Source organism: Scyliorhinus canicula, chromosome 12 (genome assembly GCF_902713615.1).
Source record: "Scyliorhinus canicula chromosome 12, sScyCan1.1, whole genome shotgun sequence".
Classification (NCBI taxonomy): domain Eukaryota; kingdom Metazoa; phylum Chordata; class Chondrichthyes; order Carcharhiniformes; family Scyliorhinidae; genus Scyliorhinus; species Scyliorhinus canicula.
The window spans coordinates 141,757,158-141,779,266 of NC_052157.1; the positions used below are offsets into that span (position 1 = coordinate 141,757,158).

The 22,109-nt window shown below is 47.4% G+C and overlaps 1 protein-coding gene across 2 annotated transcripts in view; it reads left to right on the forward strand.

Moving 5' to 3' along the window:
- The first annotated feature begins 3,719 nt into the window (after positions 1-3,719).
- The window catches only part of LOC119974945 (coronin-6-like), a 283,817-nt gene continuing 265,427 nt past the window's right edge, over positions 3,720-22,109 (forward strand). Inside the window, exon 1 of one of the 2 annotated variants that reach the window (XM_038814320.1) lies at positions 3,720-3,854. The gene's annotated coding sequence lies outside the window, so the exon portion shown is untranslated. The remainder of the gene's footprint in view (positions 3,855-22,109) is intronic. The other variant, XM_038814317.1, reaches the window with a different exon arrangement.

Here is a 22,109-nt window from a genome sequence, read left to right on the forward strand (position 1 = left end):
TATGCCTCTATTTATAAAGCCAAGGATGCTATAAGCCTTCTGAACAAGTGTTTCATCTTGCCTGGCCACCTTCAGAGAATTATGCACGTGACCCCGAGATCCCTCTTCTCCTGTACTCCCCTCAAAGCTGTACCATTTCGCTTCTATTGTCTCACCATTCTTCATCTAACAAAATGCATTACCTCACATTTCGCTGTATTGAAGTTCATCTGCCAGGTGTCAGCCCATTTGGCCAACTTGTCAATGTCCCTCTGAAGTCGCTCAGTGTCATCCTCACAATTCACTATTCTCTCTAGCTTAGTATCATCTGCAAATTTAGAGATTTTGCTCTCAACACCCACTTCTAAATCATTTATATAAATCAGAAAAAGCAAGGGTTCCAACACTGAGCCCTGGGGAACACCACTTTCAACTCGTCTCCAGTCTGAGAAAAGCCCATCTTTACCTACCCTCTGTTTCCTATCTCTTAGTTAACTTCTAATCCATGCTGCCAAGAACATTTTTAATTTGCTAACCAATCTGCCATGTGGCACTGTCTCAAATGCTTTCTGAAAGTCAAAATGTACAACATCTATGGCACAACCTTCATTCACTGCCTGTGTCACCTCGTCAAAGAACTCAATTAAATTTGTCAGACACCACCTGCCCTTGACAAAGCTATGTTGACTGTCTCGTATTGCCAGCTGCGATCGAATCTTTAACCTTGTCGCCAGTGAGATGGCTCGAGACAACACTCTGGAAGCTTCCAGTAGTAATGATGGGGTTCATTAACAAAAAGCAAAGACTAGTAATTATACATGCGCAGAACACAATGGGATGGATCTTGTCTCTTCAGCTGCGAAGTCCACACTGCCCGGGACCTTGCTCCCAGGGCTCCACGCTAACTTGTTATTGGCCTGGGTGCGCATGGTCCCACGCGATTGGCCCTAAGCCGGTCATGTGGGCGGCCTTAAAGTGGTTACGTTACCACACTGGGCAATTTTTCTTTCCTTCCCAAGCTCAAGCCTAGTCCAACAACTGCAGCTGCTTCTATAGACAATAGATAACTCAGACCAGATCAAATGTTTCTGACCTGTGTGCTCCAGTATTGCAGCATTTACACTCTGACTGGTAAGGCTGAAAAATGCTTTATTATAGATGTGGGCAGCAAGGTGGCTCAGTGGCTAGCACTGCTGCCTCACAGTGCCAGGGACCTGGGTTCAATTCCAGCCTTGGGTGACTGTCTGTGTTTTTCTTTATTCGTTCATGGGACTTGGGCATCGCTGGTTGTGCCAGCATTTATTGCCCATCCCCAATTACCCTGAGGGGGCAGCTAAGAGTCAATCACATTGCTGTGGGTCTGGAGTCACATGTAGGCCAGACCAGGTAAGGACGGCATATTTCCTTCCCTAAAGGACATTAGTGAACCAGATGTTTTTTTTACAACAATCGGCAATGGTTTCATGGTTATTATTAGACTGTTAATTCCAGATGTTATTGAATTCAAATTTCACCATCTGCAGAGGTGGGATTTGAACCCGGGTCCCCAGAGCATTATTCTGGGTCTCTGGTTTACTAGTCCAGTAACAGTAACATTACGCCACCACCTCCCCTTTAGAGGTTGTACATTCTCCCTGTGTCTGAATGCATTTCCTCCGGGTGCTCCAGTTTCCTCCCACAGTCCAAAGATGCACAGGTTAGCTGAATTGGTCATGATAAATTGCTCCTTGGGAGTCCAAAAGGTTAGGTGGGGTACTGGGTTACGGGGATAGGGTGTGTCTAGACGGCGTGCTCTTTCAGAGGGTTGGTGCAGACTCGATGGACTGAATGGCCTCTTTCTGCACTGTAGGAATTCTATGATGAGGAGGGACTTTTCTGGATTGCCAGTACTGGGTGGGGAGCTTGTATTCTGCTATTTGGGATGGTCTAGTGGGCAGGCAGCAAAGAATATTTAAGATGGCAGAAAAGGAATGTTTCACCAAAGTTAATCCAACTGAGCAATAAGGAGCCTGGATAACTAAAGTGCCGTGTGACTGGGCCAATAGGGGAAGAGTGTGAGGTGGTTTGAAGAAGGATGTCTTGTGTGATGAAATCTCCAGGAATGCACCTTAATAGAGATGGCAACCCCCGTGAAGGAGACAAGAGAATCAAATTGGGGAATTAATTTTTCATCCTGCCCACCCTCAGACTCTCAATTGTAGGCATTGATGGAATGAGTTAACCCCATCAAGTGGAGCAATGACATTTCCATGGATACAATATTAACCCTCGGCTTCAGAGAGAGAATAATGAGGGGAAAATGTGAACAAAGGAAATGGAAAACCACGAAATATGGGTAACTTTCACCACCAAATTCTGAAACATAATGCCTTTTGTATTTCAACCCTCATTTCGATCATTGGGATAAAGAGCAGGTGTTTCTATTGGTTTCCCTCGCTGGTCATAAAGTTTCGAATTGTTGGTGTTGATGAATTGTGAATTGGAACAATCCGAACGAGTGGCCTGCCCCCCCCCCCCCCCGTTGCCTCTCTCTGTGCAGGCTCCTTTCCCACAGCACAGTGATGTAGTGGGCGACGCAGCTGCATGGACTCCTTTGCCAGTTGTGTGTGTGTGTGTGTTCAAAATGAACCTGCAACGCCGGAAACTACTTTTTAAAAAATAAATAAAGAAAGGACCTTGCTTCAAATAGAGCGGCTGCCAGAAGCAGCTTCAAACTCGGATCTCCAGCATCATTGGGACCATGCCGGGGAAACACAATTGCCTGGTTTGCAACACACGTTCAGAATTCTGCCTTACTTTCCACGTTATGGGTCAAGGACGACAAATTGCGGATTAGAATTCACCACTCAACTCAATCCCCCCCCTCTCCCCAGTGAGGAGACGCTGTCAATTCGAAGCCCCCCCACCCCCTGTCTCTCTCACCCTCCCCACCCCCTGTCTCTCTCACCCTCCCCACCCACCCCCTGTCTCTCTCACCCTCCCCACCCACCCCCTGTCTCTCTCACCCTCCCACCCCCTGTCTCTCTCACCCTCCCCAAACACCCCCTGTCTCTCTCACCCTCCCCACCCTCCCCACCCCCCACCCCCATCTCTCTCACCCTCCCCACCCCCCCACCCCGTCTCTCTCACCCTCCCCACCCCCTGTCTCTCTCACCCTCCCCACCCACCCCCTCTCTCACCCTCCCCACCCACCCCCTGCCTCTCTCACCCTCCCCACCCACCCCCTGCCTCTCTCACCCTCCCCACCCACCCCCTGCCTCTCTCACCCTCCCCACCCACCCCCCCACCCCCTGTCTCTCTCACCCTCCCCACCCACCCCCCCCGTCTCTCTCACCCTCCCCACCCCCCCCCCCCCCCCGTCTCTCTCACCCTCCCCACCCACCCCCTGCCTCTCTCACCCTCCCTGCCCAATTGAACGGGATGTTGTGTGGGGCCGATTCATGTCCTTCTCGGTGGCCAGCAGCTGAACCTACGCAGTGTCGCTTCAGCCTTTTGTCAAGCCCAACAACCTCTCCCTGGACATTTATCTTGGGGTGAGGGGGGAATATATACTGTGTTCAGGGTGAAAGTGCTGATTTTGGTTTGAAATGAAATGAATTTGAACCTCATGCAGTGGAATCCAGCTGAGCTGCTGTACCTCTGGAGGCAGGTTTGCTCTCTCTCTCTCTCTCCCACACACACACACACAGCACTCGGAGCTCTCTCACGTCCTCTGCATATTTTATTCTCCGACACACTTCAGCCGAGCCCCTTCGTCACTTTCCGTTCACTCTCACTCCCCCTCTCTCTCTCTCTCTCTCTATCTGCGGCTGGGTACAGTTCCTGGACCAAACCTTTCCTTGCGATTCTACACACTGCTACTTCTTCACACTTTGGTAAGTGCAATCTCTCTCTTCCCCCTCTCTTTTATTTTTCTTCTCCCTATGTTTGAACCCCCCCCCCCCCTAAGATTCATTCAGTGATCTATCTGAAATAGCGCACGTACATAACCCACCCTGACAGCCAATTTCACACACACATGTCAATTTCTGTCAAATTAAAATCATCTCAGATTCTTATCGTTTGCGTATTTGGCTTTTGTGCTGAACGGTATATTCTGGAAGCGGTTGTCCCGGGATCTGTGCACAGGACCTGCGCTGGAATGATTTTTCTCTCTCTCTCTATATTTGGAAGCTGTCTTGTGTACTGGAGCGGGCGACCGCGCTTCCTAACTAAAGTGAGAAAGGAGCTTCATCTAGCAGTGATTGTTTAATTAATTCATTGATTTCCCCTTCTCCCACCCCGCCCCTCCAGCAAGGTGGGGGGGGGGGGGGGGCTGCAGTCTGATGTTTCCAGGGGCATTTCCCTTGCTAGTTTGTCACGTAAACCGGGTTTCAATGGTGTGCGTTTGGAGCAGACGAAGCAGCAAGTTTAACCCCAGCCCGCTGTCAGTGCCTCTGCAGCAAGGCATTGTGTCAGGTCTGGGGGAAGGAAGGGGGGAGGGTAGGGGGGGGGGGCGTGCTCTCTGATCTTGCAAAGTGAATCGAAAGACCCCCCCCCCACCTGCCTGAAGGTTGCCCCCCCCCCCCCCAGATATCCAAGTTTGAGGGGGGAGGGAGGGGGTTATGTGCAACCTTCAGACAGGTGCCTGCCTCCATCTAATCTAAACTCTAGCCCAGATGCTGCGCAGTAAATTGCAGTTTAAAAAATCTCAAAACAAGACTGGCCCACAGGAAAGCGACGGCCAGAATGACCACTGGCGTTAAATACATCACAGAAACACGCTGCGGCACATACATGGTCATTGCTCTCACCTTGACGGCAGCTCAGCGTTCATTCAATATCCAGTCTGGATTATTTTTTTTTTCTAATATGGATTTTTGTCCGTATTAATTCCCGGTAAGTGTCTTGAAGTGAACCTTGTTAGAAAGTAACTGTAAATGGTGATATGTTGGCGAGTCCTGCTGTATCGCAGTGTCACCTGCAAACCACGAGGACGGGCAATGGTCCGGCTGATTCCTAACTTGTAAATCGGTAAAGTTTATTTTTCATCCTTGTCGCCAGGGTCAAGGGTCCAACATTGACCCTTCTAACAGCGAGATAAGGTTACCCCCCCTCTCACAGGAGCGACGGGGTGAGGGGGATTTGCGATTTCAGGGTTTGCTGAATGTTATGGCATGTACATAGAACAAAGAACAAAGAAAATTACAGCACAGGAACAGGCCCTTCGGCCCTCCCAGCCTGTGGCGATCCAGATCCTTTAACTAAACCTGTCTCCAATTTTCCAAGGATCTACTTCCCTCTGTTCCCCGCCCGTTGATATATCTGTCTAGATGCATCTTAAATGATGCTATCGTGCCCGCCTCTACCACCACCGCTGGCAAAGCGTTCCAGGCACCCACCACCCTATGTGTAAAAAACTTTCCACGCACATCTCCCTTAAGCTTTCCCCCTGCATATGGAGCCATAGAGCTTTAACAGCATAGAAAGTGACCCTTCGGCGCTTCCTGTTTGCACCAGCCATCAAGCACCCTATCTAATCCACTGCATTTGGTATGCAGTGTGTGCCATGGCATTTCAAGTGCTCATCTAAATGCTTCTTAAAGCATTTAAGGGGTGGCACGGTGGCACAGTGGTTAGCACTGCTGCCTCACAGCACCGGGGACCCGGGTTTGATTCCAACCTTAGGTGACTGTGTGGAGTTTGCATGTTCTCCCCATGTCTTCGGGGTTTCCTCCGGGTGATCCAGCTTCCTCCCATGGTCCGAAGTTGTGCAGGTTAGGTGGGATTATGGGATGGAGGGGCGGGCCCTGGGAGCACTGCTTCTTCGGAAGGTCAGGCAGACCCGATGGGCCAAACAGCCTCCTTCTGCACTGTAGGGAATTCAATGAAATGTTGTGAGGTCTCCCGCCTCTATCGCCCTTTCGGGCAATGAGTTCCAGATTCCCATCATCCTCTGGGTAGAAAAGCTTTCCATCGAATCTCTCTAAGTCTATGCCCCATGGTTATTGACCCCTCTACTTAGGGGAAACGTTTCTTATTGATCCTATCTATATCCCTCATAATTTTGTACATCTCAATAAGGTCCCCCCCCCCCCCCCCCCCCCCCCCCCCCAGCCTTCTCTGCTCCAAGGAAAACAACCTCAGTCTAACCAGTCTTCTTTGATAGCTGAAACACTCCAGCCCACAGCAAATTACCACAACCAGTATTGAGATGAATTCCCAGTTGCATTATATTTGGAAGCAAAATTGTCTGAAATCTGAAATTCAAACAAAATGTGCTGGAAACACATAGTACAGACACGATGGGCCAAATGGTGTCCTTCTGCACCGTATCAATTCTGTGATTCTGTGAAATACTTAGCAGGTCAAGGAGCATCAAGAGAGACAAAGTTAATGTATCAGGTCAATGATCTTTTGAAGGGGCTGAGAGGAATGTGGAGTTCCCTTGAATAATGAATAATCTTTATTATCTGTTTGAACCTCTAGAACAAGAGATGAGGTCTTGGTTTAATTGACTCCTATGAAGGATTTATATAAACATGTGGGTTAGGAGCAGGAACAGACCATGAGGCCCCTCAGACTGCTCTGCCATTCAATATCATGGCTGATCTTCCACGTTGACTCCACTTTCCTGCTTGCCCCCATTACCCTTGATTCCCTGCCATTTGATTCCCTGCCAGATCAAAGATATTGGGCGGATTTACCATGGAACCCACCACGTGTTTCACGGCGGCAGGAGACGGCCTGTTATTGGCCAGCGGTGGGATCTACTGGTTCCGTCATTGTCAACATTGAATGAAACCCATGGCAGGGGGGAGCCGGCAAAGGGACTGGAAGATCTCACCTGCGTGAATGGCCATTATCTATCCCAGCCTTGAATATACTCAACAGTGGCACATCCGCAATCCTTTGGGATAGAGAATCCGAAAGATTCACAATCCTCCAAATTCCTCCTAATTTCAAACCTAAATGACTGATCCCATTGATCACAGTGTTGTATATCCCCACCCGAGGAAAGAACTTCTCAGTGTCTACAATGTCAAGACCCCTCAGAATCTTGTATGTTTCTATAAGGTCGCCTCTCAGAGACTATCTAAACAGTGGTTAGCACTGTTGCTTCACAGCGCCAGAGTCCTGGGTTCGATTCCCGTCTTGGGTCACTGTCTGTGCGGAGTCTGCACATTCTCCCCGTGTCTGCGTGGGTTTCCTCCGGGTGCTCCGGTTTCCTCCCACAAGTCCCGAAAGACGTGCTTGTTAGGTGAATTAGACGTTCTGAATTCTCCCTCTGTGTATCCGAACAGGCGCCGGAGTGTGGCGACTAGGGGATTTTCACAGTAACTTCATTGCAGTGTTAATGTAAGCCTACTTGTGAGACTAATAAAGATTATTATTCAGATTAAATTTACTGAGCATGGGACAACACATTGAACTGGCACACAAAAACTACACACACTAACTTCAGGTATGCTCTAACCTACGGAGAAGTAGCAAGACTTTATTTTATTGCCCAAGTGGCTTGCTAGGCCATTGCAGAATGCCATTTAAGAGTCACCTGTGGATCTGGAGGCACGGGTAGGCTGACCAGGTAAGGATGGCAGTTTTCGTTCGTGAACCAGATGGATCTTTATGACTATTAGATTTCCAGATTTTAATTGAATTCAAATTTCACCATCCACTGTGGTGAGATTCAAACCTGTGTCCTCGAGTATTATACCAGGTCTCCAAATCCCTACTATTTACTTGTTCTTGTATTACAGTCCTATATTCCATCTGTAACAGACTAGGTAAAATGCTCTGGACTTCTGGTAGGCCATCAACCAAAACTGTTTGATTCAGGGGTGCTACTAACTTAGCCAACCTGAATCTGTGGGATAAATTGATGGTGAATATTGAGCTAAGTACACACTTTTCCTATCAACAAGTTAAATAGCAGGAAAATCAAGTGCAATATGAAGGACTCGCTGTTATCAGGTGAACATTGGAAAATGACCTCATGCCATTTGATGACGCTCCCTATCTTCCTGCAGCAAAAAGGCCAACATTTGTTGGGAAGATGCCAAATGAATTGCGGTCGGTACATCTGCTATTTGTAGGTTTTCCTGCCGCCCCCTTCCCCAAATTTATTAGGGGACGGTAACATGTTGGGGTTCAAAAATATGAGAGGAATGCCCATGTCATTCCACTTTGCAACATGCAAGTGGAATTGTGAGAATGCATACATTTCAAACATCTGATCCCAGGGATTGTGATTCTGTTGGCTGATGCAAAAATAGCTCGTCATGAAGTACTAGCAGAAAAATCTATGGGAGAACTTAATAAGAAAATTAACGTATCTGTGGAGTTTACAATATTAGGTTAAACTGGGGAATGTTTTGTCAGATACCATCAATAAACCTCCCCTCCCCCCCCCCCCCCCCCCACCCAACCCACCAATCAATCTTGGCAATTCCTGGTCAGTTGAAGGACTATTCTAGGAATTCCAAGCAATCGAGCAAAGCTGCAATAAACCAGAACAACTGAAATCCTTGTAGCCCCAGCTAACCTGAAACTGGCCCTCGACTAATGGAAAGATCCTTGTACAGTAAGAAGTCTTACAGCACCAGGTTAAAGTTCAACAGGTTTGTTTCAAACACGAGCTTTCGGAGCACTGCTCTTTCCTCAGGTGAATGAAGAGATATGTTCCAGAAACATATATATAGACAAAGTCAAAGATGCCAGACAATGCCTGGAATGCGAGCATTAAGGACACGGGAAAGATCCTTATCACTCGGGATCTTGCTGAGCGTTTCTTTGAGGGACTGTGATGAATCTGTCCTCACCACACGTTTTAATAATCTGATCTGGATGACAATGAGGCCGCGGAACAAAATATCTCCGAGCATGTAGCCCAATTCTTTCCCAAAGTTTATTTTTTATCTGCTCGTGCCTTGTATCCACTGATGATCTGTATAGTGGTGCATTATAATCATTTTCTCTGAAAGACTGAGGCTGCCAAATGTGACAACAAACATAGCAATTTGTCACTGAGAGGATAAACTCTGTCCCAGCTCGGAATATCTGGGGTTGGGAGGGCTAAGAGCCTGCACAATTTATAGAAAACTTGATTATTATTGTTGAATAATATCCATCTTTTCAAACTAGTGACCCAATGATCCTTTCCTCTTCAGTCCTTGAATGTGTTGTTGTCTCCCAAATCCATGCCCATTTTTTCCTCACAACATCATGTTTGAATCCCGTTAATTAGTTTTCAGTCCCTACGACTGTCTTAAAATGGCTCTATAAGTCAAATGCCATCCTGTGTGACTGTGACATAGGTACAACATCCCTCCTTACCCTTCTTTACCTATCTGTAGCCTCTGATGTGGTTTGCCACACCACACCATCTTGCTCACTCCACTGTTATCTGGCTGGGTGGGACATCACTCACCTGGCCCCTTTCTTATCTATCTAATTGTACCCTGAGAATCACCTGTTCTTTCTCCGCTCCCCACTCCTGTACAGTTACCTATGGTGTCCCCAAGGGCCTATCCTTGACCCCCCTCCTATATCTTATGTACGTGCTGCCCCTTGGTGACATCATCCAAATGAGTTTGAGTTTTCATAGACCAACAATAATCAGCTTTACCTCATCACCTCCTATATTGAACCCTCCACTGCCTCAAAATCAGCAGCTTATCCAAAATTCAGTATTGGATTAACAGAAATTTCCTCCAATTAAATATTGGAAAGACGGGAGCCAATATCTTCAGTCTCCCATTCCCTAGGCAACCCCATTACCTAGGCAACAATTCAATCCTTCCTGTCAACAGTCTGAGACTGAGCCAAACTTTTCACAACCTTCGTGGCATATTGGAACCAGAGAGGACCTTTCAATGGCATATCCAGTACTAAAACTACCCATTTTTAAATCTGTAAAGTTGCCCAACTCTGCCCCTACCTCAGCTCACCTTGCGACTAAAAACCTCATTTGTAGGGCAAAGAGTTTGTGCTAAATATCCAAATATATAGGCTACATTACCAGTGACGTAAAATAACTTGACAACAGGACATGGGCAGAGATAATTCTTACCATCTTCAGTAAGAACTGCCAAGCTGACCCATCTCGGCCTCCTCCAAAATTCTTCACAGATTCCAGTCTTCTGTCAATTCGATTCACTCAACATGATATCAAAAAACGGCTGCAGGTACTGGATATTGTAAGGGCTATGGGCCCTGACAACATTACAGCAATAGCACTAAAGACTTGTGCTCCAGAATAGTTGTGCCCTTAGCCAAGCTGTACTACAACACAAGCATCTACCAGGCAATGTGGTAAATAGCCCATGAATGTCCTGTCAAGAAGCAGAATAGATCCAACCCGGCCAACTATTGTCTCATCAATCTACACTTAATTATCAACAAATTGATGGGAGATGTCATTGCATTGGCAGTGCTATCAAGCAGCACTTACTCAGCAATCCCGTACCAGCCTCCCCGAACAGGCGCCGGAATGTGGCGACTAGGGGCTTTTCACAGTAATTTCATTGAAGCCTACTCGTGGCAATAAGCGATTTTCATTTCATTTCATTTCAATAACCTGCTCACTGACGCTCAGTTTGGGTGCTGCCAGGGCCAGCCAGCTCCTGACCTAATTACAGCTTTGATCCAAGGAGGGACAAAAGAGCTGAACTCAAATGGTGAGGTGAGAATGACTGCCCTTGATATCAAAGCAGCATGTGACCGAGTTTGGCATCAAGGAATCCTAGCAAAACTGGAGTCAATGGGAATCAGGCAGGAAGTTCTCCACTGATTGGAGTCGAATAGAGATTAAAGGAAGATGGTTGTGTTTGTGGGAAGTCAATCATCTCAATCTTTTGACATCGCTCCAGGAGTTTCTCAGGATAGTGTCCTAGGCCCAACCATATTTTGCTGCTTTATCAATTATAAGATCAGAATTTGAGATGTTTGCAGATGATTTGCACAATGCTCAGCGTCATTTGTGACTCTTCAGAGAATGAAGCAGTTCCTGTCCATGGAACAAGACCTGGGCTATATACAGGCTTGGGCTGATAAGTGGCCAATAACATTTACACCAAACAATTGCCAGGCAATGGCCATTTCCATCAAAAGAGAAACTAACCATCTCCCCTGGCATTCAGTGGCATTGCCATACTGAATCCCCCACTATCAAGGTCTTGGGGGTTACCATTGATCAGAAACTGAACTGGATTAGCCATATAAATACTGTGGCTACAAGAGCAGGTCAGAGGCTCAGAATTCTGCAGTGAGTAACTTACCTCCTGACACCTGAAACCCTGTCCACCGTTTACAAGGCACAGGTCAGGATTGTGATGGAATACTCTCCACTTGCCTGGATGAGTGCATCTCCAACAACACTCAAGAAGCTTAACCCCCATCAAGGAGGAAGCAGCCTTCTTGAATGGCACCCCATCTACCACCTCATCCCTCTAGCACCAATGCTCAGTGACAGCAATGTGTACCACTTACAGGAGGTACTGCAGCAACTCACCAACTCTCCTTGGCAGCACTTTCCAAACCTGCAGCCTCTACCACCTAGAAGGACAAGGGCAGCAGATGCTTGGGAACGTCACCACCTGAAAGTTCCTCTCCAAGTCAAACCCCATCCTGAGTTGAAACTATGGCTGTGATTCAAAGGGACAAAAACAGACTCCCGTTCTGTGTGCGTTTGCAGGCGTTCGAGAAACATCACGCTATTTAACGGGACTTGGCTGCTTGTTTTGGCCTCGGTGAGGAATGCCCGGCTGAGGCTGCAATTACCTCATTTCTTGCACTGACGAACTCTACTCATTCATTCGGGAAGATGACTCGCAGATCTTCCGACGCCCCTCAGCCACTTCACCGCAGCCTCTGAACCCCCCCCTCATTGCACCTAATGTACCTCTTAGTGGGTTCTCTAGCTCCCTCTCACCCATCCTCTTTAGGACAAGACACCTCCAGGCCTGATTCCTGGCATGGGCAAAATGGCACTGTGGCAGTGCCCCACTAGCCTTGGCAGTGCTACCCAGCCATTCTGGCAGTGCCAGGGTACCACCCTGCCCAGAGCACTACCACCTGGGGGTCTCTAAGGGCCTGGGAGCCCGACCAGGTGCTATTACGTCTGGTGGACGTTTGTGGGCACCAATGCTAAATGGCATCATGGTGAGGTCTCCCAGGAAAGGCCGTTAGTTCCCAGACGCCAGGTGAATATGGCGCAGACATATTTAAATGAGCCAAATGGCTCATTAAATCTCACAAGGCGTTTCAAGCGTCGCAAATCTCAAGAGATTCAACGGCCGTGTCACAACACCAAGTCGGGCGCGACAAGGCCACTGAATGACGCCCTGTATCATCATTCCTTCACTGTCGCTGGGTGAAAATCCTGGAGGTCCCTCCCTAACAGCACTGTAGGTGCACCTACACCATATGGACTGCAGTGGTCCAAGAAGGCAGCTTACCACATCTTCTTGATGGCAATAAATACTGGTCTAACCAGTGACACCCACAGGCTGTGAACGAATAATGCGGGGTCTTTATTTTACATAGTATACATAATGTTCAATGAACAAACTAGTTTTACCAACAGCCTTGCCTCCAGCAGTATCTGGAAGACCAGATCACGAACTGCCCCTCCAAAGATCCAGAACAGTGATAACATGCCTGTTGTTATCTCCACCAATGGTGGTCATGTCTTCATCTGTCTGGACCCTAAGCTCTGGAATTCTCTCCCTAAACCTCTCTGCCTCGCTACCTTCCTTCCTCCTTAATGCCCAATTTTGACAATGCTTTTGGTTACCTACCCCAATTTCCACGCGATTGATGGTGTGAAACCTGTGTTCACTGCTTTTCATCTCATCATTCACTCATCATAATGTTCTGGTTTGTAAATCACCTCACGTATATGTTTCTTACAGGATACCAAATGGTAATTCTTATTGCTTAAAGGTACCCATTATGAGCCATCTGTTTGGATCAAAGCAACACTCTTTGTAGCTAGTGCGCTGCTGCTGTCAATGGCCCGTTTTGCCACATGCCTTGCAGTATTGATGAAAACAGGGTATACTCTAGGTGTACGCAGAAGACCATACCTTCCAGATATCTTGCTAGCTTTGGGTGCTTTAGTACGTTTCTCAACAATCGAGTTTAAGCTTAGGCCTGTAGGCTTTGTTGGCCTGTGAGGAACGCTTCATACTTTCATCCATCCTTGACTACCTCTTCAATATTATACATTGTGGGCTTGAACAGCAGATCTTTCTGGACGGCAACCATGGGAGTGGATGTGATCACTAACTCAACAATTTTGTCTGCTAGTCCTGCTACCATGGAAAATCACAGTACGTTCCCTTTTCTCTACATTTGAAGTGGCCTATGGATTCTGTAGGTTGTTGTTATAATGACATGAACTCTAATCGATGACTACAGAAGTTTAACCTGATACTGAATCAGTCTTCCAGCATACCTTCTGGGGATCCTTTAGCTCTTCTGCTGATAATCTTGGTGTGTTCAGCCTGTAAAGATTCCCAATTGCTTGGTGAATTTTTATGGTTTGCTTGTCTGGTTCATACATGCCTGAATCAAGAATCTATAGCCCTGTATGCTGTTAAACATTCAGATAGTATGTCAGCTACATCCCAATTTAAACTGTGGCCATTCTGACAATATCCCTTTGATCTCTCTCCTTGTCTTATTCAAATTATTGCTCAGCAACTCCCGAAACACCTGATATAACCATAACCTTCTCTGACCTGATTTTTAATGATGGCTTTAGTTTGTTTTTTGTTTGATTTTCCTTCACTCGCTATCAATCCTGCCCACACCCTGGTCACCCGCCATTCCCGACTGAGCTAACCGGAGTGCTGGTCCTCTCGATATGCTGTCCACTCATGGAACTGACAAGCAATGTACTGCAATCTCACCACATGGGATCTATCAGCTTACCAGCTCTTTACTTGAGCACTATCCTGGAATATAGAACAAACAGTGCAGAAGGAGGCCATTCAGCCCATTGAGTCTGCACCAACCACTTACGCCCTCACTTCCACCCTATCCCCATAACCCAATAACCCCTCCTAACCTTTTTGGACACTAAAGGCAATTTAGCATGGCCAATCCACCTAACCTGCACATCTTTGGACTGTGGGAGGAAACCGGAGCACCCGGAGGAAACCCACGCACACATGGGGAGAAAGTGAAGACTTCGCACAGACAGTGATCCAGTGGAGAATCAAACCTGGGACCCTGGCGCTGTGAAGCCACAGTGCTAGCCACTGTGCTGCCGTGCTGTCCATATCCTGCCCTCTGTCATTGAAACCTTTCTGTGCAGTCACCACACTGTGATTTCAACACTCGCCAAACTGCAAACCCAGTGTGGTCTGACCAAAATGCCGAGTGTCGTCTCATGTCATGTAGCATGATCTAAGGAAGTTACCATGTCGTATCTGCATTTAATCTTGCTGCCAGACTGTTTGTCCACTGCTGTTCACCACGTCATGTTTTTATGATGTTATTAATGAAACATGTGCAAAGAAATGTGGTAGACATATTGTGGGGCCACTTATTCAGACTGGACACATAACGTATATACATGGATAGAAAGCTTGAAGACATCAGAGTTGTGCTGTGTTCTGCTCATTGGCCAAAGTGAAACTGAGACTGCATCACATGACACACTTTCCTTCTCGTGATGGCTTGCTGCGATCCTTTAAATGCATATTCCAACAATCTCCTTCTGTCATTCTGTGTCATGTGAGAACTCTTCTGTGGGCTTTTTCGCACTGTTAAAGGCTCTATATAAATGCAAGTTGTTGACGAGGGAAGTCAAAGACAGTATAAAAGCAAAAAAAAAAGCATACAAAGTGGTGAGGATTAGTGGAAAGCCAGAGGATTGGGAAGCGAGTAGAGGACAACTAAAAAACAAATAAGGGGAGAGAAGATGCAATATGCAAACTAGCTAGTAATATAAAAGAAGATAGGAAGAGTTTTTCAAGATATAAAAGATAAGAGAGAGGCAAAAATAGACATTGGACCAGTGGAAAATGTGGCTGGAAAAGTACTAATAGGAAACAAAGAAATGGCAGAGAATAATTACTTTGCATCAGTCTTCACGGTGGAAGACACCAGTGGGATGCCAGAGCTCCAGGAGAATCAGGGGGCAGAGGTGAGTGCAGAGGCCATCACTAAGGAGAAGGTTCTGGGGAAGCTGAAAGTTCTGAAGGTGAATAAATCACCTGGACTGTTTGGATACCCCAGGGTTCTAAAAGAGATAGCTGAGGAAATTGTGGAGGTTCCCCGAGCCTGACGGGATATATCCAAGGATTCTATGGGAAGCAAGAAATGAAATTGCAGAGCCGTTGGCAATGATCTTTTTGTCCTCACTGTCAACAGGGGTCGTACCAGGAGATTGGAGAGTGATGAATGCCGTGCCCCCGTTCAAAAAAGGGAATAGGGATAACCCTGGGAATTACAGGCCAGTTAGTCTTACTTCGGTGGTAGGCAAAGTAATGGAAAGGGTACTGAGGGATAGGATTTCTGAGCATCTGGAAAGACACTGCCTGATTAGGGATAGTCAGCACAGATTTGTGATGGGTAGGTCTTGCCTTACAAGTCTTATTGACTTCTTTGAGGAGGTGGCCAAGCATGTGGATGAAGGTAAAGCAGTGGATGTAGTGTACATGGATTTTAGTAAGGCATTTGATAAGGTTCCCCATGGTAGGTTTATGCAGAAAGTAAGGAGGCATGGGATAGTGGGAAATTTGGCCAGTTGGATAACGAACTGGCTAACCAATAGAAGTCAGAGAGTAGTGGTGGATGGCAAATATTCAGCCTGGAGCCCAGTTACCAGTGGCGTACCGCAGGGATCAGTTCTGGGTCCTCTGCTGTTTGTGATTTTCATTAATGACTTGGATGAGGGAGTTGAAGGGTGGGTCAGTAAATTTGCAGATGATACAAAGATTGGGGGAGTTGTGGATAGTGAGGAGGGCTGTTGTCGGCTGCAAAGAGACATAGATAGGATGCAGAGCTGGGCTGAGAAGTGGCAGATGGAGTTTTACCCTGACAAGTGTGAGGTTGTCCATTTTGGAAGGACAAATATGAATGTGGAATACAGGGTTAATGGTAGGGTTCTTGGCAATGTAGAGGAGCAGAGAGATCTTGGGGTCTATGTTCATAGATCTTTGAAAGTTGCCACTCAAGTGGATAGAGCTGTGAAGAAGGCTTATGGTGTGCTAGCATTCATTAGCAGAGGGATTGAATTTAAGAGCCGTGAGGTGATGATGCAGCTGTACAAAACCTTGGTAAGGCCACATTTGGAGTACTGTGTGCAGTTTTGGTCACCTAATTTTAGGAAGGATGTGGAAGCTTTGGAAAAGGTGCAAAGGAGATTTACCAGGATGTTGCCTGGAATGGAGAGTAGGTCTTACGAGGAAAGGTTGAGGGTGCTAGGCCTTTTCTCATTAGAACGGAGAAGGATGAGGGGTGACTTGATAGAGGTTTATAAGATGATCAGGGGAATAGATAGAGTAGACAGTCAGAGACTTTTTCCCCGGGTGGAACAAACCATTACAAGGGGACATAAATTTAAGGTAAATGGTGGAAGATATAGGGGGGATGTCAGAGGTAGGTTCTTTACCCAGAGAGTAGTGGGGGCATGGAATGCACTGCCTGTGGAAGTAGTTGTGTCGGAAACGTTAGGGACCTTCAAGCGGCTATTGGATAGGTACATGGATTATGGTAGAATAATGGAGTGTAGATTAATTTGTTCTTAAGGGCAGCACGGTAGCATTGTGGATAGCACAATTGCTTCACAGCTCCAGGGTCCCAGGTTCGATTCCGGCTTGGGTCACTGTCTGTGTGGAGTCTGCACATCCTCCCCGTGTCTGTGTGGGTTTCCTCCGGGTGCTCCGGTTTCCTCCCACAGTCCAAAGATGTGCAGGTTGTGTGGATTGGCCATGATAAATTGCCCTTAGTGTCCAAAATTCTATGATCTATGATTAACCTAGGACAAAAGTTCGGCACAACATCGTGGGCCGAAGGGCCTGTTCTGTGCTGTATTTCTCTATATCTCTATATTGGTGGTGATCTTTCAGGAATCACTGTAGGCAGGAAGGGTCCCAGAGGACTGGAAGTTGGCTAATGTGACACTGCTTTTAAAGAAGGGAGGGAAGGAAATTATAGGCCGGTTAGCCTGACTTCAGCTATCAGTAAGATTTTAGAGTCCATTATTAAAGATGAGATCATGGAGTACTTGGAAGTGCATGGTAAAATAGGACTGAGTCAGCACGGCTTTGTCAAAGGGAGGTCGTGTCTGACAAATCTGTTAGAGTTCTTGAGGAGGTAACAAGGAAGTTAGACAAAGGAGAACCAGTGAAAGTGATTTATTTAGATTTCCAGAAGGCCTTTGACAAGGTGCAGCACAGGAGATTGTTAAATAGGTTAAGAGCCCATGGTGTTAAGGATAAGGTCCTGGCATGGATAGATGATTGGCTGACTGGCAGAAGGCAGAGAGTGGGGATAAAGGGGTCTTTTTCAGGATGGTAGCCAGAGACTAGTGGTGTGCCTGAGGGGTCTGTGCTGGGACCACAACTTTTCACAATATACATTAATGATCTGGAAGAAGGTACTGAAGGCACTGTTGCTAAGTTTGCAATGATACAAAGATCTGTAAAGGGACAGGTAGTATTGAGGAAGCAAGGGGGCTGCAGAAGGATTTGGACAGGTTAGGAGAGTGGGCAATGAAGTGGCAGATGAAATACAATGTGGAAAAGTGTGAGGTTATGCACTTTGGAAGGAGGAATGGAGGCAGAGACTATTTTCTAAATGGGGAAATGCTTAGGAAATCAGAAGCACAAAGGGACTTGGGAGTCCTTGTTCACGATTCTCTTAAGGTTAACACGCAGGTTCAGTCGGCCATTAGGAAGGCAAATGCAATGTTAGCTTTTATGTTGAGAGGGCTAGAATACAAGAGAAGGGATGTACTTCTGAGGCTATATAAGGCTCTGGTCAGACCCCATTTAGAGTATTGTGAGCAGTTTTGGGCCCCCTATTTCACAAAGAATGTGCTGGCCTTGGAGAGAGTCCAGAGGAGGTTCACAAGAATGATACCTGGAATGAAGAGCTTGTCGTTAGGAACGGTTGAAGATTCTGGATCTGTACTTGTACGGATGAGGGGGGATCTTATTGAAACTTACAGGATACTGCGAGACTTGGATAGAGTGCATGTGGAGAGGATGTTTCCACTTGTAGGAAAAACTAGAACCAGAGGACACAATCTCAGATTAAAGGGACGCTCCTTTAAAACAGAGTTGAGGAATTTCTTCAGCCAGAGGATGGTGAATCTGTGGAACTCTTGGCCACAGACGGCTGTGGAGACCAAATCACTGAGTGTCTTTAAGACAGAGATAGATAGGTTCTTGATCAATAAGGGGATCTGGGGTAATGGGGACAAGGCAGGAGAATGGGGATGAGAAAAATATCAGCCACGAGTGGCCTAATTCTGCTCCTATGTCATAGCCTTATGGTGTTATGGTTGAATAACAACAACCTGATACTAAATATGGGCATGAAAGAAAATTGTAGATTTTAATTAGATAAACGATGTTACATTTTTACTAACACAGCATCAATATGCTAAGTCGGGTAGTGCAAATGCCATTGTGGGGCAAGGGAGGGGAAGAAATCATTGGCTATTGTAACTTCAGTCAAAGAATGGTGGAAGCCCGGATTCCCCATGCGTCCAGGATCTCCTGTCAGCTCCAAGCAGTTACACTGGCTGATTGGGAATATCGCTGCAGAAACTCCTTCTGAAGAAGTGAATGTACTAGACATAGACATAGAACAGTACAGCACAGAACAGGCCCTTCGGCCCTCGATGTTGTGCCGAGCAATGATCACCCTACTTAAACCCACGTAACCCGTATACCCGTAACCCAACAATCCCCCCATTAACCTTACACTACGGGCAATTTAGCATGGCCAATCCACCTAACCCGCACATCTTTGGACTGTGGGAGGAAACCGGAGCACCCGGAGGAAACCCACGCACACACGGGGAGGACGTGCAGACTCCACACAGACAGTGACCCAGCCGGGAATCGAACCTGGGACCCTGGAGCTGTGAAGCATTGATGCTAACCACCATGCTACCGTGAGGCCCCCTGAAAGAAGAAATTGAAAGAAGGAAAGAAAGAACTTGGATTTATAAAGCAGCTTTTACTGAGAATGTCCTAAATGGGTTCACAGCCAATTTATTGCTTTTGAAATATAGTTATAATATGGGAGCCAAAGTGCCAATAGCAAGGTGCCACAAATAGTAGCATGATCACTGAGTTGATAATCTGTGTTGGATGAGTCCCTCACTATTGCACAGACGTGTAACTCCTAGATTAGGCAAAATCAAACTGTCTCAATCCCCACTATCTTTATGCTTTACGGCAACATTGGTGCATTACAGGAAGGCACAGCATGTAACAGGTGCAGGGTCATATGGCCAGAAACAATTCACTATACATAGGACTCCTACAGTGTAAAGAATGGAGACAGCAGTAACCTTCGCTCTTCCCAGTAGTACATGATTGGCGATTTTATCCAGGTCTGCCATTGCAAAGGAGCTACATGTCCTTTCTGCTGCACTTAAGCTTCCCTTTGCATTGTTTCTGTGTCAAAAGAAGGAAGCTCAGACTGTTGATACACTTCATGTGTGTGAGTTGTCTCTTTCCTATTCCACCCACACTGTCTGGTCCACCTCCTCCGCAATGTTGTCTCCAACGGTGCTCTGAATCAGATGGTCACGGATACGAGCCTCCGCCCCAGAGGTCTGAGCAGGAAGTACAGTACCAAGGGTTTGCTGCACTGCTGGAGGTGCTGCCTTTTGGATGAGAAAGGTAGATGTAAAATACTAGTTGAAGCATTTCAAAGAAGAAGGGGAGTTACCTTTGGTGTTCTGGCCAGTATTTATCCCTCAACAAACCCCGCTGAAAAGATTGTCTGGTCATTATCACATTGCTATTTGGGGGATCTTGCTGTGCGTATATTCCCTGCTGCAATTCCTAAGCGGATTCTCCCGAATCCCCGCGATGGCACGATACCAGCGTAAAAGGTAGTGTGAACCACTCCGGCGTCGGGCTGACCGGAAGTTACGGAATCCTTCGCACTTCCAGGAGCTAGGCCGGTGCCGGAGGGGTTGGCGCCATGCCAACTGGCGCTGAAGGGCCGGCGCGTGTTAGCGCATGTGCAGAACCGCCGGCGTGGTTCCGCACATGCGCAGACCGGCAGTCGTATTCCCACGCATGCGCAGGGGGGTGTCTTCTCTGCACCGGCCATGGCAGAGCCCTACAGAGGCCGGCGCGGAAGGAAGGAGTGCCCCCATGGCACAGGCCTGCCCGCAAATCGGTGGGTCCCGATCGCGGGTCAGGCCACCATGGAGGTCACCATCGGGGCCAGATCCCCCCGAGGACTGCACCAACCGGCCTACCAGCCAGGTCCTGCCTTGTGGGACCATGTCCAATTCACGCCGGCGGGACTGGCCAGTAGCCGACGGCTGCTCGGCCCATCGGGGCCCGGAGAATTGCTGAGGGAGGCCTCTGCCAACAGCCCCCGACCGGCGCGGGGTGATCCCCGCCCCCGGCCAATAACCAGCGTGGATAATATGGCAGCCGGCATCGGAGTTGCAGGGTGGGATTCACGCCGAGCCCCCCCCCCCCCCCCGCGGGATTGGGTCGGAGAATCTCGCCCCCTATCTTTACAACGGTCGCTGTAAAGCACTTTGCAATGGCCTTTGGTGGTGAAAGATGCTATATGAATGCAGATCTTTTAATTTTATGCTCATTCTATGAATAGAAGATCCCTGTGTACCACTTCATTCTTTCATCAACTTGAGGATACTTCAAATCTTTTTTTTCTGGTAAACTCACAAATTTCAGGTTTGGCCCAGAGCAAAATACTCAGTTGTTTCATTATCAATGAACCTAGCAGAGCAAAATGAGTCAGTTGTTCCTCACATTTTGTTAATATTAGTAATCCCCTTAATCTGTTAACGTTTCCTACTGATATTACATCACTTTTAGCTCATCCATTGTCGCAAAAAGCACAACAAAGTTGATGGGCAGAATTCCCAGGCCCTTCCCGCCAGTGGGATCTTCCATTCCCGGTAAAGGTGATACCCATCCCCGCGGTGGGTTCCCTTGTGGCAGGAGAAGCGAGCCACACAAATTGCCACTGATATTGATGGGAGCGGAAAGGTCCTGTAGGCGGCCAGTGGCAAGCCAACACTACTGTGGGGGTTCGGGAAAATGCCACCTGGTGGTTCTAGCAAGCAAGGCATTCCTTGAGATATAGGGGTGGATTCTCTGTCGCCCACCGCCGGTAGCAGGTCTCCCGATCCGATGGAGAATGGAGCATCGGCTGAAACACGGGATCAGCAGTGGGCGTCATCCATTCTGATGCTCCAGCCCATTAATCAGATGCATCCGGTTAATGGGCTGAAATCCCGATTCTCCAATACCCCTCCCGTGGTACTGCAGGCCTCTCTCAGCCAGGATTCACGCCGGCATGAATTGGTTCAAGTATTTTCAAGTGTGGCTCTGACGCGGTGGGCCCCATGCTGGATCAAGGGGAAGGGGTTCAATGCATCATGGAGGTGCCCCCGAAAGTCCATCGAAAGGCCCCGATTGTCCCCCACAACTCCTGACCGCCTCCCCCCCCATCAGAACCCCCAACCAACCTCCACATCAGATCCCCCCCAACAGAGACCTCCATCAGTCACCCCTGCCTGAAAGTTGAAGAGCAGTCCAGGCAGTGGAGTGAACCATCACTGCATTTTCATGTACCCTTCCCGAACATCTGCTGCCTCAGCCAAAAGTACTTAAAGCAGCAGCTGTTACAAATGTGAGAGGCTTCCTCGAAGCCAAGTATACTTCAAAGGGCTTCAAATTCCTTGACAGCCTTTGAAATGCAATCCTTCCATTCAGTTTCACACAGAAATACATTGCATTAGCCAGTCATTGGCAGTTTTATTTGTTTCTAACACTTGCTATGATTGACAGTTCCTCAGCACATCAAAAGCAGCCAAGTGCTTTCTGCTACACTTAGCTTCTTTTGATATGGTGAGGAACATGAATAATATAAAGAGTGTTCATAAACATTGTGGTTATCATCGA